Here is an 11,330-nt window from a genome sequence, read left to right on the forward strand (position 1 = left end):
TCTGTGCTCTGTCTTGGGGTGAGTGGGGAGGAGCAGAGCCAACACAAGTCCTATTCTCTGGAGGGCAGGAGAGACATTCTTTTAACTATGGCACTTGTATAAGCTAAAGTACCTGCTCAAGGTCATTGGATCAGTGGAGGGTGGGAAGGGGATCTACGGGAGACATCACCTGGAGGCCTTGACCTCCGAGGCAGGCCGAAGTTATCAGCAGAAGTCTCTGGGGAAGAGATAACCTCATAACCCTAACAGGAGGCCAGCTGAGCTTGGAAAACCTTCAGGGAAGGGAAGGCTGCCTTCCCAGGCAGCTTTCTCCTCAGAGATGGCTCCAGTTGGGCTTTCCTTTGAGTGAAACCTGAACTTTCTAGGCTCTGAAATGTTAGGAAATTGGTGCAAAGGTCACATAGTCCAGGGAGCCTCAGCTGGGCCTTTGAACCCATTCTTGGCCAGGTGTGCTTCTACATGTGCTTCTGTACCCTCTGCATTGTAGGCCTGGGTGAGCTGGGAACCCATAATGAGCGGCCAGTTCTTGCCCAGGGTGATTGATTGGGTTTAGGAGGGAACCATCTCCAATTGCTCTGTTCCCTTGAGTTAATTTTTGGCTGGGAGTGGTGGGGGTGGGAAGGTAATGTAAATATGAGAGACCTGGGCCTATTGGGAAATACAACCTCCATGGAAAAAAAAAAGCCAGTTTGGTTCCCATGCTCCCCTGGGCATTGGCTCTGGGCCTGCCTACGTCAGTGCTGACACAGGGTTATGAGCAAAAGGATAGGAGCAGACAGCTCCTGGCCCTGGGTCGATGCCCAGGGCCGGGAAGGGGCCCTCATTCTCTGGGCTAAGTCCCTGTCAGCAACACAAAGGCATCTTTAAACCTAGCATGGAGCCCATCCAAAAGTACGTAATGACTGGGGGTGGCCACTGAGGGCCCTGGAAGGGAGAGGCCATCACCCCGAGGCACCCGCCGGCCCTGTCACTATGACAATGCCAGCTGCTGTTTACCAAAGTCCCTTTCATCCAGAAATCTCAAAAGCCCTCAACTTATTCACCCTCATTAGGAGCCTCTGAAGTGGTGAGTTTGATGTAGAAAAAGCCAGGCAGTGAGCAGGTGAGTCAGGACAGAGGAGTCTTGGCACCCAGCCTGCCCCAGGTCTAACCAAAAGTTATCTCGCTCAGTCCATCTTCCTTCCCTCCTGCTCACTTTAGGTGACTTAGGACACTTTGCTGGACCAAAGCCCATTAATAGGGCTCCTTAATGTTAGTGATGGGATAAAGAGGAGGCTATAAAGCAGCTCAGAATCTCCTTTCCAACCAGTTTCCCTGCCTCAAGTCCTTCCCGTTTCACATCCATCCTTATCTAGGTATCCTGGTGAATCTGAATGCATTTCTGACTCCTTTGCTGGAAGAATCTTCACTGGCTCCCAAACTACCAAAAGGCACCTAAAGCACTCCAGTCTGTCATCGCTAGCTTTTCCAGTCTTTTCTGCTATTCCCCAGCTACCCCACCCTGACAACGCCTGAATTTTTTCTGCTCAAATTTCTCCCTACACTTGGAACGTTCTGTACCCCCATCTTCCACTTTTGTCTAGATTGTCCATATGCATCCTTCAAGGCTCAGTTCAAATATCACCTCTGGTAAGCTCCCTTGATGTCCCTAAGAGCAATGCTCTCATTCTCTCAGCTTTCCCTAGAATACTCCATCTCTATTTCTTTACCCACTTTCCTTGATTTTCTATGAACCATGTACATGGCACATGGCCTAATAGAATATACATTCATTGAAAGCAAAAACTCCTTATGTGAAGGACTTTATAGGTAGTAACTATTGAGCCATGTATGTGTATATGTGTGCATACACTCATGTACATGCATACATTTATATATACATTGATCTCAATGAATAACTCTGTTCCCGGAAGTAAATTCAGCTCTGAGTAGTTAGATATGACTGTGCTGCCCTGGGGAAGGGATCGATGTATGTACACAAGGTTTTATTTATGTGTGTACAAATGAGTGTGCAAGGGGATGACGAGCAGTAGCCCCAAATTGGGATGAGGCATGTTGAGACTATGCTGAGCAACAGAAAACACTGTAGACCTTATTTATATCTGTGACACTGTTTCTCCAGCAGTATGTAACTGCCCCTACCAGTCGGTGCTAATTGGCTGAATGTCAGAGCCTTAAAAGGAACCTTTAATACATAAAAGGTCAGGACTGAAGGTTTTAGAGAGGATGGAAGAAATCAAGAGTTTATTTATTGTTTTTTATGTTAAACATATGTTAAATCCAATATATGTGTACGTATTGATACAATTATCTTGCTGCACAAGAAAAATCAAACCAAAGAGGGGAAAAATGAGAAAATAAAATGCAAGCGAACAATAACAAAGAGTGAGAATGTTATGTTGTGAACCACGTTCAGTTCCCACAGTGTCTCCCTGGGTTACAGATGGCTCTCTTCATCACAAGGTCATTGGAACTGGCCTGAATCACCTCATTGTTGACGAGAGCCACGTCCATCAGAATTGATCATTGTGTATAATCTTGTTGCCGTGTACAATGTTCTCCTGGTTCTGCTCACTTCTCTCAGCATCAGTTCATGTAAATCTCTCCAGGCTTCTCTGAAATCATCCTGTCAATCATTTCTTATAGAACAATAATATTCCATAACATTCATATACCACAATTTATTCAGCCATTCTCCATATGATGGGCATCCACTCAGTTTCCAGTTTCTGGCGACTACAAAGAGACCTGCCACAAACATTCTGCACATGTGGGTCCTTTTCCCTGCTTTAAAAATCTCTTTGGGACATAAGTCCAGTAGTAACACTGCTGGGTCAAAGGGTATACAGTTTACTAGCCCTCTGGGCATAGTTCCAAATTGCTCTCCAGAATGATTGGATCTGTTAACAATTCCACCAACTAATATATTAGTGTTCCAGTTTTTCCACATCCCCTCCAACATTCGTCATTATCTTTTCCTGTCATTTTAGCCAATCTGAGAGGTGTGTAGTGATATCTCAGAGTGGTCTTAATTTGCATTTCTCTGATCAATAGTGGAAATCAAGCATTTACTATGCACCCATTATGTACCAGGCACTGTGCTAAACACTTTATAATCTCACAATAATCCTTAAAAGATAGTTACTGTTATTATTATCTCTGTTTTACATTTAGGAAACAGGCATAGGTGAAATGAATTGCCCAGAGTGACACAATAAGCACAGGAGGCTAGATTCGAACTCGGGTCCAGCACTCTTTCTACTGTATTATCTAGCTGCCAACTAAATCGCAGTGCTATAAAAATGGTAGTTTGTTATATTAAAAAATGATGAACAAGTTGATTATAGAAGGGCCTGGAAAGATTTACATGAACTGATAGTGAGGGAAACAAGCAGAACTAGGAAAACATTGTTTATAATAACAGCAAGAAAGTGTTATGATCAACTATGAAAAGCTTGGTTCTTCTAAGTGGTTCAGTGATCCAAAACAATCCCAATAGACTTTGGACAGAAAATGCCCTCTGCATCCAGAAAAAGAACTATGGAGACTGAATATAAATCAATAATGCTATATTCATCTCTTTTTTCTGTTTTTTTTTTTTCTCTCCCATGGGTTTTCCCTTTTGTTCTGATTTTTTTCTCCCAACATGATTCATAAAGCAGTGTGTATTAAAAATAAACTCACTATAATAAAAAAAAATGGGAGTTTGTCACCAAAGAGAGAGATATTCCTATCTCTAGAGATAGCTATATAGCCCTAGATAGTGTCAGGAAACTGATCTCAAATCCAGCTCCAGACACTTACTAGATGTGGACTAATCATTTAACTGCCCCCTGCCTCAGTTTCCTCAATTACAAAATAGAGATAACATCACCTCCCTCTCAGGGTTGTCATGAGAGTCAAATGACAGTTTGTAAGCTGCTTAGCACATTGCTTGGCACATGGTTGGTGCTTAATAAATATTTATGCCCTTCTGCCCTGTGACACTACACCAAAATTTCTTCCCTGATCACTATTCTCCTTATGCTGTTTTCTCACCCTATTTCAAACATATATATATAATTGAAGCTTCTTATTTTATTTTGTTTTATTTTTTTCCTGAGGCAATTGGGGTTAAGTGACTTGCCCAGGGTCATACAGCTAGGAAGTGTTAAGTGTCTGAGATCACATTTGAACTCAGGTCCTTCTGACTTCAGGACTGGGGCTCTCTATGCACTGCAAAACTTTTTTATTTTCAAAACATATGCAAGGATCATTTTTCACGACTGAGCCTTGCAAAACTTTGTGTTCCAATTCCTTCCCCTTCCCTCCACTCCCTCCCCTAGATAGCAAGTAATCCAATATATGTTAAACATGGGAAATATATATGTAAATCCAATATAGGCACATGTGTAAGCTTCTTAAGAGCAGTGATTATCTTCTTTTATATTTGGAACCCTAGAGCTTAGCACAGTGCCTGATACAATGTATAAGTGCTTTCCATTCATTTATACATTTGTTGCTGTATATATAACTTGTACATAACATACTAACACATGACATTCATTCAATCAATATTAAACTACTTGCATTGTGGTAGACCCTGAGAGAGAGATGGAAACCTTAGAAGCTATCAATTTTCTTTTCCTTCCTTCCTTCCTTCCTTCCTTCCTTCCTTCCTTCCTTCCTTCCTTCCTTCCTTCCTTCCTTCCTTTTTCCTTCCCTCCCTCCCTTTCTCTCCTTCCCTCTCTCCCTCCCCCCCCTCTCTCTTTCTCTCTCTCTCTCTCTTTCTTTCTTTCTTTGGCAATTGGGGTTAAATGACTTGCCCAGGATCACACAGCAGGAAGTGTTAAGTGTATGAGGGCAGATTTGAACTCAGGCCTCCCTGACCTCAGAGCTGGTGCTCTAACCACTGCCCACCTAGCTGCCCCAAACTGTCAATTTTCTATGACCACAGGGTGAGGGGGCACGGGAGCATCCCCATCTGTAGGGCATAGAGTGCCTAATGCACAAAGCGAGCTCCTCTCTAGCTCTGTCTGTCTCTGCTCTGAGCTCCAACAGTTCCTCTGGCATAGTTCATTGGCCAATATATTTAGAAAACAGCCTCATGAGAAGAACATCTCTGACTCTGAGCCCAGGCCAGGCCAGGAGCCCAAGTCGATCAGTCAGCATTGGCGTCAGCAGCTTGGCTAATGAGCCCTGATCCCAGGTCATGGCCTTCCTGCTCTGGTGTTTAGTTCCCCAGGGAGCCAGGGGAGATTGGGGGTAGATGAATGGGGAAGAACAGCTCAAGACTCCCCTAGGAGAAGCCCCTGACAATGCGGGACTGATGGGCATTGGGGTGCCACCCTTGGGTTTCCCAAACCCCTTTTGGATTTGTCTCCCAGTACCTGACACGTAGGTGCTTTTCATTCATTCGTATGGTTAGTTCTGTATCTATGACCTTGTATCTCTGTGTATTAAACACTTATTGGGCTTTTAGGACCTAATGCATTGTTCACTAGCTGCCCACTTCTCATCTGCCTGTGATTGGGCCATCATGGACCAGTGGTGGGGAGGAAGGGCAGAGATGGCAACAACCTTTCTCTGGTGAGATGTTGCCTTCTGCCTCTGTATATCTCTGTCGATCTCTGTGCTCAGGTTCCATCTAAAAGAGTGGATATAGTTCTGGGTGCCATATTGTGAGGGATAGTGGGGATGCAAAAGGTAGCCCAGGCCTGTGTTCTGGAGAAAGAGAGACCAGAAAAGATTCACTCCTTGTTTTCAAGGACTTTACATTTGATTTGTGAAAACCAACTTTCCTTCAGTCTAGAAGAGGTCATCCAGGAGGGTGAGAGGCAACCCTTTCGGGTCATCTAAAGCCCAGCTTCTTAAATTATGGTTCAAGATCCCATATAGGGTCTTGTCACTGAATGTAGGGGTTGGGAAATTATAATTTATCATCAACAAATGATTTGTATCCATATGTTATATACCTATATACCCAGGGTTATGTAAAAATTTCTCAGGTGAGTGAAAAAAGTTTTAAGAAGCCGTGAATTAAAGGATCATTTGAAAGACCTGGGAATGTTTAGAATGGAGAAGAGAAGACTTAGGAAGTTACATTAAAATGATTTTTAAATATAAATTTATATATATAAACATAAATTTGTATATATGTATTTATAAATTAATATAAAATTAGAAACATAAATATAAATATATAAATGATTATTTTGCTTGACCCCAAAGGACAAAAGTGGCAAGGGTGGGAGAAAATAAAGGAGAGAGGCTGGGGAATAGAACATTTTGCCTAAACTTTCAAGAAACTATAGCAAACAGATCAGCCATCCTCAGTGAGTTTGGGAGATGTCTCCCCCAAACATATGAAGAAGACTTCCCTTGGCAGAATGGGCAGATGAGAACATTTTGTCCCAATGGCCATGGAGGAGGCCGAAATGGGCGCTAAGGAGCTTTATAGCACTTAGAGCCGGACCATCACCCATCATCATGATTTTGCTCTGACACTCGAATTCCAAGACTGGAAGAAAGACTGAAGGGGATGACTTTGTACAACTCTGCCTCCTTTAAATCTCATTCACGCACAAGTCAAGACATTCCCTGGGATGGTCCTCGTTGGAGAATGGAAGGTCAAGCCACAACCTTTACCATTTATATTATGGTCATTTGTCTCATTATTTGTGCCAAAGGCCAAGGCTAAGATGGAGCATCTGCCAGCTATGGGAGACACTTAACATTTATTTATTGAATGAATCAGCAAATAAATAAAATTACAGCGAAGCAAATTTCAATTCAAGAAAATGGGTTAGTATTAAATGATCTCAGGTTCTTTCTAGTTCTGAGATAGGATCTAAGAACAAGTACAAGAATTGAGGTCTCAGGTAATGTTAATGAAGATGATGATGGATCACTCCAAGAGTAAGGACAAGAGACAGGCAATTTAATTTGCATATGCAAACTAATACTAGATTATTTGCAAAACTCCTGTATGCCTTAGATTTAAGGGAGAAAGGCAGGAGCTCATCCTGTGTCTCCCTATCTCCATCCAAGCCTCTCATTCCCAGCTGGCCCTTATTTGAAAGATACTTAGGCACACAGTAGGTTTTATATAAATGGTAATCCCTCCTCCTTCCCTAAACCTTCAGCTTTCCCCTTCACTTCAGTCCAGACAGAATCTTCCAAGAGTCCCCAGCCAAGAACCCCACCTCATTCCCTCTCCTGAATAAGGCAGAGGATTTAGGAAGGAGGACAGGAACCCATTAGGAAGTGGGTCCAAATTAAACTCTATGGGACTCTCCAAGTGGCAGCCCTACCCTCATTGCCCTCAGCAGTGCACTCTATCCCCTTCCTCTTCTCCCAGGGATCTGAACTCTGCAAATGCCCGTTGTAGCCTGCACTCTTAGGTGGATGCTCTTGACACTTAAGCCTTTCTGAGCCTTAGACAACTATAAAGTGGAGGAAATGATACTTACACTGCCTACCTCACAGGCTTATTGTGGGAAAAAAAAAGCTTATCAATCTGAGGGTAAGCTATGAAATGGTTTATCATTGTTATTATTATTACTGTTGTTGTTATTCATGTTGCTGCTGTCATTTATAGTTGGCCCCAGGTGTTTAACCTGGAAGATTTTCTTCTGTTTTTCCCATCCTTCCTCTGTGGGACTATTAGTCCTCAAGTGTATTCAGTCTTCCAGTGTATTCTGGACACATTATGGGAAAAAACCTTGGATGTTTTCAGGAGATGGATTAAAATGGGATTAAGTCCAACAATCTCATTTTACAGATGGGGAAACTGAGGCTTAAGATCACATAGATAACCTGTAGTAAGCAGAGCCAAGTGACAAACACAAGTCTCCAGCCTCCAAATCCATAGCAATTTCCAATAGGCAGAAAGAGATAGCCTCTGCCTTCCAAGAGGCCTCTGCCTCTACCTTCAGAAACTCTACCTCATATATCCTGGGAGGGGAACAAGGAAGCCTCTAGGTCTTGTTCCTTAGGGTGGGTGGGCAGAAGCAGAGGCTAAGAGGAGTTGAAGTGAGAGAGCAGGTGATCATAGGAGCAGTAGCCCCAGGTTCCCCAGAGCCCCGGGCACAAATTGAAACTTGAGCCCCAGCCCCCTCCTGGGGTCACGAGAAGGCGTGGAAGGAATTTTCTTATCCACTGGATGGCTGATTTTTATCTTTACATAACTTGGGACAGATAGTAAGAATGTTTGTTGTTACACCCAAGGGAGACCTGCCCAGCTTGGTAGAGCAGAGACAGGAAAAATGAAAATCTGAAGAGAGAGAGATGATTGGTGGTCTACTCTTTCTGGAGCAAAGGGGAAGAGAGGAGTATCTGGGTGTCTTTCTGAACCAGCCTAGTTGAGTTCAGTGGCTAAACTAGTTGGGTTCAATACACCAGGAGGGAGGCAAAGGGTCTGATGGATGACCCTTCTACACCCTTTATACAGGATGACCTGTAGAAAACACTATTAATGTCACAATCAGAATGAACCTTAGAAGAGAGAATATCAGAGTTTGGGGGGGAGCCCTTGGAACATGAGATGTCAGAGCTGGGAGGGCCCTTAGAACCCAGGAGGTCAGAGCTGGGAGGTCTCTTGGAACCAGAATATCAAGTATGAGATCAGGCCCCACTACTGAACTTTCATCTTTAATGTCCTATCCATTCCCAAAACTTCTCATTTCTACCTTTAGAGTAACTCTCTCCATGTCTTATCCTTGGAGCAGCTAAGGAGAATAGTGGCTAAAGGGTCTGTCCTAAAGTCAAGAGGACCCGAGTTCAAATTCTTCATCAGGTACTTCCTAACTATGTGACCCTGGGTTAGTCATTTAACCTTATTTGCCTCTGTTTCTTTATCTGTAAAATGTGCTGGAGAAGGAAATGACAGACCATTCCAGTATCTTTTCTAAGAAAACCCCAAAGGGGAGCATGAAGAGTCAGACACCATTGAAAAATGACTAAATAGCAACAGGTCTCATTCTACACACAGACACAGACACAGACACAGACACACAGACACACACACACACCACTCTGGTTCAGGCCCTCAGCACCTCTTGCATGAACTATTTTACTAACTTAATTAGTCTCCTTGACTCAAATCACTCCTTATTACAAACCCATCCTCCAACCATCAACCAAAGTTAGTTTTCCCCTCTCCCCCACCCCCATTTAATATCCCTAGTAGGTCCCTATGATCATGAGATCAGATATAGAATCCTCTGTTTCACCTTTAAAGTTCTTTACAACATTGGCCCTCCCCTTCTCCCCTTCTTGCTTTTACTCCTGTCTATACCTTCTACAATCCAGGAACACTGGCCTTCCGGTAATCTAATTTTTACTCCTGTCCACACCTTCTACAACTCACTGTGAGATTCCCTTTCTTCTATTCAGTAGGTATCTAATCTGTACCTAGTTGTTGACATGTTGTCTCCCCCATTAGAATCTCACCCCTTGAAGACAGGAACTCTTTGTTCTTTGCATCCCAGCCTGAGCACAGTGTCTGACACACAGTAAACAATAAGTGCTTATTTAGGTAACTGGGGGAAAAAATCTCTGATAAAGGTCTCATAACTAAGATATATAAGGAACTGATTTAGAGCTATGACTAAGAGCCATTTCCTAATGGATAAATGGTCAAAAAATGTGAAAGGCAATTTTCAAAGGAAGACATCAAAGCTATCAACAACCATTGGGGGAAAAATGCTCTAAATCACTAATAATTAGAGAAATATAAGTCAAAATAACTCTGAGGTTCCACCTCAGCCCTATCAGACCGACAAAGATGACGGAAGAGAAAAATGACAAATGTTGGAAGGACTGTGGGAAAACAGACACACTAATGCACTGTTCCTGGAGAGGTGAATTGACCCAATCATCCTGGAAAACAATTGGGAACTACGCCCAAAGCTTACAAAACTGTGCATATCCTTTGACCCAGCTATAGCATTCTACCTCCCCACAAAGAAGAAAAGCTTCCATATAGAGAAAAGTATTTACAGTAGCTGTTTTCATGAAAAGCAAAAACTGGAAATTAAGCAAGTATTCTTCTCTGGGAGAATGATTAATCAAATTGTATGTGAATGAAATGGAATATTATCCTATCATAAGAAATGATGACATGGACACTTTCAGAGGAAATTCAGAAAGTATCTATGAACTGATCGAGAGTGAGGTGAGCAGAACCAGAAGAATGATTTATACAATGATAAAAACATGATCGAGAAAAACAATTGTGAAAGACTTTAGAATTCTAATTAATTCAATGTAAACCACTAGTCCAAAAGAAGAGGAAATATATGGTATTCAGCTCTAGAAAGAGGGGACATGAACTTAAAATTCAGAAAGAAACATACATTTGGACATGGCCAAGGTGGGAATTTGTTTTTTTCTGAAGAATGTATGCCTAGAGGACTAATATTTTTTAAAATTTGCTCAATGAAGTAGGGGAAGGGAATATTCTGGAAAGGGCAAATTAATTTAAAAAATCTTTTTTACTATAAATTTTATTTTTTTTTTAACTAATTTAGTAAATTTTTTACTAAATTATCAATTTCACTAAAAAAGGAAAAACTATAAAAAACAAACTATATTCTAAAAAACACTTTAGCATATAGAATGTCAGAGCTAGGAGGGACTTGGAAACATATAATGTTGCTGGGAAGGCACTTAAAGCACAGAATGTCAGAGTTGGGAAGGCCCTTAGATCACAGAATGTCAGAGCTGGGAGGGGCCTCCATAAAGATCAAGCTCCTTCTTTCACAGAAGCAAAAACAGGCTGAGAGGAGAAAGCTCTCAGTTAAGATTGCAGAGCTAAGGCTAAAGAAAAAGTTCTTGGGCCTCTCCTCCCCATCGCTTCTCCCCCATTGGTGCTTCCCTTCTCTCCCTCCTCAGTTGGGCAGAACCAAAGCTGGCACCCAGCATTTTCTGAATAACCCAGGGATAAGTAAGAACTGCTTCCACTATCCAAGCAGAGAAGGGACAGGCCTGAGTTCTCCCCTTCCCTAAGTAAGGCCCTGCCCTTAAGTTAGGGGGTGTGTGTATAAGTCCCACTGGGGAGGGAAGGCCCAGCAGCTCCACTGAATTTTCCTGGTCCCACGGGGGAAATCCCATCAGCTTCTCATAGTCCTCCCCATTCACACACAACACACAAAGGCACCCTCTCCTAGCCATTCTATAGAGAGGGTAGAGCAGAACAAAGATCCTCTTCTTGGAGCCAGGAGACCTGGATACTTCTCTCACTTTGGCCGTTGATTACCTTATGAACTTGGCAAATCATGTCCCTTTTCTGAACCTGTTTCCTTACCTGTTAAATAAGGGGGTTAGTCCAGGTCACCGCCCTATCTGGC

Source organism: Sarcophilus harrisii, chromosome 3 (genome assembly GCF_902635505.1).
Source record: "Sarcophilus harrisii chromosome 3, mSarHar1.11, whole genome shotgun sequence".
Taxonomy (NCBI): Eukaryota; Metazoa; Chordata; class Mammalia; order Dasyuromorphia; family Dasyuridae; genus Sarcophilus; species Sarcophilus harrisii.